This window comes from Halichoerus grypus, chromosome 6, assembly GCF_964656455.1.
Source record: "Halichoerus grypus chromosome 6, mHalGry1.hap1.1, whole genome shotgun sequence".
NCBI lineage: Eukaryota > Metazoa > Chordata > Mammalia > Carnivora > Phocidae > Halichoerus > Halichoerus grypus.
In genome coordinates this window covers 9,141,285-9,149,459 of record NC_135717.1, presented here as the reverse complement: position 1 = coordinate 9,149,459, position 8,175 = coordinate 9,141,285, and positions in this window count along the sequence as shown.

Sequence of the window (8,175 nt, the reverse complement as noted above, 5' to 3'; positions counted from 1 at the left end):
GGTCAGTTGCAGTGAGTACCGAGGTGACTTAAATATGAGCCAGAATGTCGTCACTAAGACACTATGGCTCTGCTCCAAAACACACGTGGGGGAAAAATGAAAGGTAAAGGGCTTGTGGAGATGTGGAAGGAGCAGATACACCAGAAGAGCAGGGCGGCAGGTGACTGGGTGAGCCCAGTGGAGTTGGGGCCATGAGAGAGAGAAGGGGGTGACAGAATCTTAGGTTCCCTCCAGACAAGGATGAGTTTGGGGGAGGACTTCTGCCTCAAGGGCAAGACTCCCCATCTGGTGGTAAGATTCTGAAGTGGGAGGGGGTGTCTCTTCCTGGAGAGCAGGAAGCCAGGCACTGGGGGGGCCGGAGCTGATGGGGCCATCCAAAGTGGATGTGAGATTGCCCAGTGCAAAAGCCAGAAGCAAGGTTCCCCCAAAGGGAGACATCTATGAATAGGGGTGTGGCCAGATAGCATTTTGAGAGATGGCACCCACCCCCATCCATTCCCTTTCCCCTTGGCCTCTTACTCGGTGACATTTACTGCCTCAGGGGAGGAGAGATGCCACAGAAAAGCAGAAAGAAATGCTTTGGGGTTACAGAAGCCTAGGGTTTGAGTTTCAAAAGTCTGGGAGGGCACAATTATGCCGTAAATGATAGGTTGGGAAGAAGAGAGGATGGGTCAGGCTATCCCATCCCCAGACCAGAGAAAGTTCTCTGACCCGGGGTTTGGGGAGAGCCAGGAGGAGAGCAGAGTGCTCAGACACCCGTCTGTTTCCTGCAGATGGGCTCTTAATCCTGGCTCCCTGGGCTGAGTGAGTCCTGGGGATGGAGGGGACCCTGACATAAAGCCACAGAGAGCTTTGGAGAATCTAGGGCAGAGGGAATCCCCATTCTCCTTTCCTAGGCGAGTTCCAGTGCAGTATTAAGATCCTGGAGACCCAAAGTGATTTTAAGATGTGTTGACAAAATCTTTAATACTCCTCCCTTCAAAGGGTGGAGCCTAATTCCCCTCTCCTTGAATGTGGGTGGGACACAGTGACAGTGGCTTCTAAGGAATAAAATAAAGCAGAAGTGACAGTCCGTGACATCGAAGACCACCCCATAAAAGGCACTGCTGCTCACCTGGGGGGGGGGGGGAGTTAGCTGCCATGTCAGGAGGACACTCAAACAGCCTAGGGACAGTGCCCAAGGCAAAGAACTAAGGACTCCTGCCAACAGCCACGTGTGTGCAAGAGTCACCTGGGAAGTAGGTCCTGCAGCCGCATTAAGCCTTCCTATTGGGAAGGGGTGCTGTCACTTGGGAAGAGAAAAGGACCCCGATACAACAGGCGTCTTCTACTTCTGCATGGGGGAGCTCAGATTCTTAACACACGAAAGCAGAACTCACAATAGCAGTGACCAGTGATCGGCACATGAGAACTACTTGCTTTAAGGAGACTGGGGACTGGAAGGTTCTGCTCTCTCTTCAGGGAGTTTCAAGCATCGGGAGCAGACAAGGGAGGAGATGTTGGGTCTGGAACCTTCCCAGAGCCCAGTGCACCAGGCAGCCGGCCATTTCTTCCTGGGACAATGAGGCTGTACAACTGGGGAAAGCACAGACTTTGCAATGAGCCGACCTGCGGCCAAGTGCCAGGCCCACTTGCTCACTGAGTACTAATCACTTAACCTCCTTGACCCTCAACTTCCTCAGCTGTTAACTAATACCTACCTCAGTAAACTGTCGGATTCAAGGAAACAACGCTGTAGTTCTCTCCCTTTTTCTTTTTTCCCTATAAATTTTAACTTTTACCAAAGTTGTAATATATAGTTTTAAACTATCAAATAGCTCTCTAAGGCTAATTAACAAAAACCCAACCCTGTCTCGGCCTTTTCCACCTCCTCTCCTTCCCTTCTCTCTCTTCTCTTCCCCTCCCCTCTCCCATCCCTGACTCTCCCATTCCTTCCCCTTCCTGACTCTCCCCCTCCCTCCCCTCCCTGACTCCTTCATCTTCCTCCCCTCCTTGATTCCCTCACTCGCCTCCCTGGCTCCCCTCTTTTTTCCCCTCCCTGACTCTCCCTCTTCCCCTCCCTGACTCTCCTCTCCCAAAGACAGCCACTTTCAATTCAGGGTCCCTTGAAAGCCCCAGGAACTCTAGAAACATTTCCTTTGAATTTCATTTAAATGATATATTTTTAATCCTTTAAAAAGCAAAGACCAAAATGTGCTATCTACCGAATTTTGACATGCATGAGATCATCGATTGATTTTATACTAAATTCACTGGCACATTAAAAATTATAATACACAAATCTCAGTTTTACTTGGTTTTTATACTGTGGCTGGTTCCGTGTTAGATTTTCATCTTGAAAATTGATTTCAAAGAAAACAACAACAAAAAGATTTGAGGGGGCGGGGCGGGGCGGAGAGCCGGGGAGACTGGAAAAGGGACAGTCCCGGCGCGCGACTCGGCGTCCTGGGCGGCGGCGGTGGCCCGGGGTTGCGATCGGCTGGCGTGGGGGTGGGGTGGAGCGGTTTGCACGCAGCGGCAGCCCGCACCAGCCCTGCAACAAGGAGGAGAAAGAATCACCTAAAAGCCGCGGAAAGTGGAAAAAGTTCACCAGAAGGACGAGACAGTAGAATCACAGACCTGCTGTCAACGCGGTGCAGCTGCAGAGCTTGAAAATACCACCGGAAAGCGCTGAATTGGTCTGCCCTTCACTACTCCTTCGTAAGGATACCAGAGGCCACCCGGCCGATTAAGCAGGACAGCAGATCACTGTGTAAATTATTTCGCAGGAATACAAACTGAGGCACTTCAGTGCATCCGAACTTTGGGTTGAACCTGACTTTTTTCCCCCTAATTTGTTGTTGTTGTTGTTGTTTTCCCTTCTCAGTCTTCATCTGGCTTCTTCACCTCTGGTTCCACCCAGTTACCAAATGGGATTAACTCGCTCAGGTGCATTACACCCTCCTTCGTGTCCTCTTCCGATGTTACTCCGAGCTTGGATCTCGTAACCTCAACAATTCAAATAGCACTGCTATTCCTGTGCTGGATCTCAGACCTGTTCCGTATCACAGGACCTTCACAGGGGGGCAGTAGCTCAGGTCAGCCTGTGAGCTCACCTCGATGAGGACAGTTAACCACATTCAGGGCTTCCCAGCCGGAAGGACATGGAGAACAGGTGTCTGTCCAGGGCAGAGTAGCCGGCTTTGGGAAATAATCCCAACAGAGAAAATGTTAAAGAACTCGGCCTAGGGTTGATTGACTTAATACACACCTTCAAGACTGGAAAAGGTCCTTATGCTAAAATCTTGGCTGGCTGTAACCTAGCCTCAAGGCCACTTTTTGGTTAAAACAAAGGAACATTTAATGTCGTGGGGTTTTCCTGCAGTAAAGTATAGTAAAGGATAGAGTAGTATAGGGGAAAGTATTTCAGCCCTGGGATTAGATAGTAAAAGTGCTGACTTCTGATTGCCATAAATGATGTCACCAAACTTCTGTGGACCTGTTTCCTCACCTCTAGAAAGACTTGGAGAGTTTCAGATTTGGCCATTTTGAACTATATGGGATAGATGAGGCATGGCCCCTCTTGAATGATGTTTTCCCTGAAAAGATATATGGCAGGATAGATCTTCCAATGTAAGAAAATACCATTAAAGGTCATAACTGCTGCTGTGCAAATTTTGCTTTTTCTAGAAATTTCTACTTTGAATGATGTGTGTTGGTACCCCTTCCTTCTTTCTTTTCTTTTCTTTTTTTCTTTTTCTCCTTAAAATAGAATGTTTAAATTTGACTTATACACACATGTCCTGGAAATCAAAGTTTCTACCCAGTATTTACTGCTGATTTATTTCATGGCACACTTTTAAGGAGTGAGGCTGCACGCAAATGGGCTCTTGCATAACTGGAAATTGGAAAACTCAGGCGACTGACGGGGTGGGGGGTGGGGGGAAGACTCAGCTTTCAGCGACTGTTCTCAGTGCAAATTTCAAAGCTGTGGAAATGTAACTAGGCGTCTTTTATGAATATTTAGAATCTTAATAAATTGCTCAGACATTCCTAAAGTCCGCTAGTCCGTTTTTGGAAGATCAGACCATGCCATAGTGGGTTTTATAGTAGTTGTTTTAATTTGTAGGTTCTAAAAATAGTGTTAATGCTCTTTGCAAAGTGATTCAGTTAAAGCACATTAAAGGTCGTTCAAGTGTTTAAAAAAAAGATTTGAAAACCACTGAGACAATGGTTTTGAAAATGCTTCACATGCTTTTAGATGCTAAGGGAAACATCACTGACCTTCAGAGAGTGGGGAGCAGCATCCCTCAGAATGGCTGGAGCAACTGGAGCGTTCTCCTGAAAAGCAGGGCACAAATGCCCCTCACCTGGGGGACCTCTGATCCATCACATCTGGGAGCCCTGCTGTTGCAGTTTGAATCAAACTTCAATCAATCCAAGAATGCAAGACCTCCATTTCCAGGCTTCTTACTCTCCATCAGCAGAGGTCAAGAGGGAGCCCATGGTCTTGGAGTCCATCGTGGCTTCCCTGGGCCTCCCCAGTGCCCTCAGGAGCCAGAGGGAGCCCTGCCCTCTAGGAGTAAACCGGGCTACCCTGATCTGCCTTCATCAAGAGGGGCCCAAAGAGAGCCCATGAGGAGTAAATCCGCCCTCCTTGGCAGGGGCCAAGAGTAAGACTCACTCAGAGGAACCAAGCCACACCCTTCCAGGGCTCTTACCCTCCATTCAGGGGTCAGCAGAAAGCACTATATGCTCTGGGTAAGCCTGCCCCCCCGTACCCCAACACTGGCCTTGCTCCACTCTCTGCCTTGACTACACCAGGACTGATGTCACTGGGCCTCTTACCTGTGTTATGTCAGTAGCCCTGAGAAGCAGCCCAGACTCCCGGCTCACACCTGTCCCCACCAAAGCTCTAATCACTACCCAGCTCCACCCATGCCCGTCTGGTCCCCATGCCCTACCTCTCCCCAGTTCTAGAAACTCTTCTGTAGCTGGTATCCTCCCGGCTGCTCGAGGTTGCTTCCATACTATCTTCCCGCTCCCTTCCTTCAAAGCTTCAGCCACACCGTCCAGCACTCCTCACTGTTCCTCACTACTCTCCCCTCCCCCCTAGTAACTGTCCCTTGGCCCTTACTTTCTGACTGGATTAACCACACCTGTTACGTTCTGATGCTTTTCCATCTTGGGAGCTCACTGACCCTGCGAGATTACCCCTCCCTGTGTTGGCTAATTCCTAGGGGTAGCAAACAACTCTCCTGCAACTCTACCTTTCACATACAAACCAACCACCTCAGACCCTACACCCCAACCGCTCCTCTCTGAGGCTCTCACACTTGGGACCCAGCTGCCCTAATCACCCCAGGGCCAGGGGCAGCCACCATGACCCAGAACCCACTGAAATTGTTCAAACTAAGCCTGATTACCCTGCCTCACCTGTTCCTTTCCACAGAAACCAGAGTAAAGGCTCCTGTCCACGTTTCCTCCCCAACCCTCTGCTGCCGATCAGCCCCGGCGCTACCCCATGTGGCCCAGATTCTCTTGGGATCTGTGAATATAACAAACCAACTTTTCAGTGGTGGGCCTTCCCTGACCTGTTGGCCATTCCCTACCTAAATAACAGTAAAACTTACATTTCCCAACACTGATAGCGTTAGCTTCCTGGCTCACTGCCAATGTGGCCAACATTACTCCTGTCTTGATTCCTGATGATTTCCATAGGCGTATCGATGATCCCCCGACGCCCTAGCCTCTCAGTTCCCTGTTCTCCACCTAATCTCAGCCACCCATTCCCAAGCTCATACCCTTGACCTCATAGGTACTAATCACCCAATTTTGTGCTTGCCTCTCACTGGCCACCACTTTCTGTCTTTCCGTCCTCCTCTTCTAGAACCCTGACTCCAGTTCACTGGGGCCTGCAATCCTTTGAGTCTACCACCTTTTTGTTGCCCCACCCCCACCTTACACAGCCCCCCCCCATTCCTTTCTCAGAGCCAAAGTCCTGACAGTAAGCCACAAAGGCCCTACACACTTTGTAGTTCATCAACTCTGATGCCACCTGCCATCCCTCTTTACCTCATTCATCCTTCCTTCGTTACACTGTCTCCTCTAACAAAACCACACTTATACCCCAGGCCCTTTGCACTGGCTATTGAAGTTGCCTGAAACATTCTTCCCTCAGATACCTGCAGGGCTCATACCCTTACCTCCTTCAGATCTTTGCTCAGATGTCACCTGCCTCAATGAGGCTTCTCTTGACCACGCCTAACGACCCCCTGGCCCCGTTACCTTGCTCTATTTCTTTCGGAGTTCTTACCTTCTAACGCACTATCTAGTTACTTATTATATTTGTTGCTTATCATCTATCTCTCCTGCTAAAACCTGATCTCTGAGGACAGGGATTTTTCTTATTCACCTCTGTATTCTTGGCATCTGGAAGAATGCTTTGCCTATAATAAATGCTCCTCAATATTTATTTAATGAGTGACCAACATATGGGTACCTTGTACAACTTTCTCATTGCAATAATAATAAAAACAAGAAGGGCGCCTGGATGGCTCCATCGGTTGAGCATCCCACTCGACTTCGGCCCAGGCTGTGAAATTGAGCTCTGTGTTGGGCTCTACGCTGGGCGTGGAGCCTGCGTGGGATTCTCTCTCTCCCTCTCCCTCTGCCCATCCCCGCCCCCAAATAATAAAAACAAGAGAAACAGCAGCAGCAACTGACTTTGTTACTCGCTTCCTGTGTGTCAGGCACTGTGCTCTCAGCTTTCTATGCATGATCACATTTAATCCTCAGAGCAACTCTGTGAGCTCCGCATCATGGCAATCTCCGTTTTACTAGAAAGGAAATGGGTTAATGGAGGGTTCGTGTTCAAGAACTTATCTCAGATCTCCAAATTGATGAGTGGTGGTGCTAGGATCCAAGCCCCCCCCCCCTCCCCGCAGCCTGAGTCCCTGCTCTCAGCCACTGCCTCGGGCGTGCAGATCACGTGTGCAGAAGATCTCTGCAAGAGAAAACTGCTTCACACATGGGAGGAATGCCTGCATGGGACACTGAAGCCCAGGAGACTGCTTGGTGCAGAGGTGCCCTCAATCAAGCCCCTTGAATCTGCTGGGGTTGCTGGTTGGGAGGAGAGAGGGGGAGTGGACAAGGCAGCAAGCTGGCTCCTCCCAGGTGAGCCCAGCCAGCTCCTGGTGCCTCTCTTCCTGTGCTCTAATGCACTTGGCCCTAATGCACTTGGTAGAAGTCTGGCTCCCCCGGGAGAGCCTTAATGGACCCACAGAGTACCGGCTTCGGCTGAAATGATGGATTAATAATGGAGGAGACAAGGTCATTAACAAGCAGAGCAGGGAGCTAGAGAACCGAAAAAGCGGGATTCATTTCTAAGGATCCATCCACATTCCAGCCAATCCTTGGCTCCTGTCTCCTTGATCCCAGCTTCTTTCTGCTCTGTTCCAGGGTCCTGTGTCTGCTGAGCCCCAAATCTATCTATATGCCTGGGTTCCCTGCCTGGCGGGAAATCACTTCACCTGGGTTCCCTTACCCCCAGCTTCCGTCCCACCTCAGAGCATATTGAAATTTGGGCGTTGGGGAGGGTTCATCAAAGGGCAGGAGCAGGTTTATGTAGGAAAAGTTGATGAAGCATTCTCAGATGTGACCTCCTCTCCATGTCCACTGAGAGCTGCTGCTGTGAGTTTTGGCTTTATCCCTTCCTTCCTTTATCCGATACATTGGTGTTAAGAATTCACCATGCATCAGACATTGGCCCAGGCGCTGTATCAAAGGCATAGTAGATTATTCACTGGGGTGGCATAATAGAAGCAGAGGATTTGAGAATAGAGTCCAAGCACATGAGCCCTGGAGAGAACCCTGGTGGGCACAGCAGCCTCTGGATTTGAGCCCTGGGTTCATGGCTCCCCATCTCTCCTGTCCTGCCTGCTTGAGGTTCTCGGCATTTCTCCCACGGACCATGCAGCGGTCTCCCTGCCTTTTAAAATATTCACTAGCTTTTGTTGCGGTAAAACATGCGTCACAAAAGTTCCCATTTTAACTATTTCTAAGCGTACAATTCAGTGGCAGTAAGTACATTCACAGTGTTGTGCCACCATCACCACAATCCATTTCCAGCACGTGTCCCTCAAACCCAAAAGAAACTGTGCACCCAGAGACAAGGGCTTAAACAATAACCCTTCG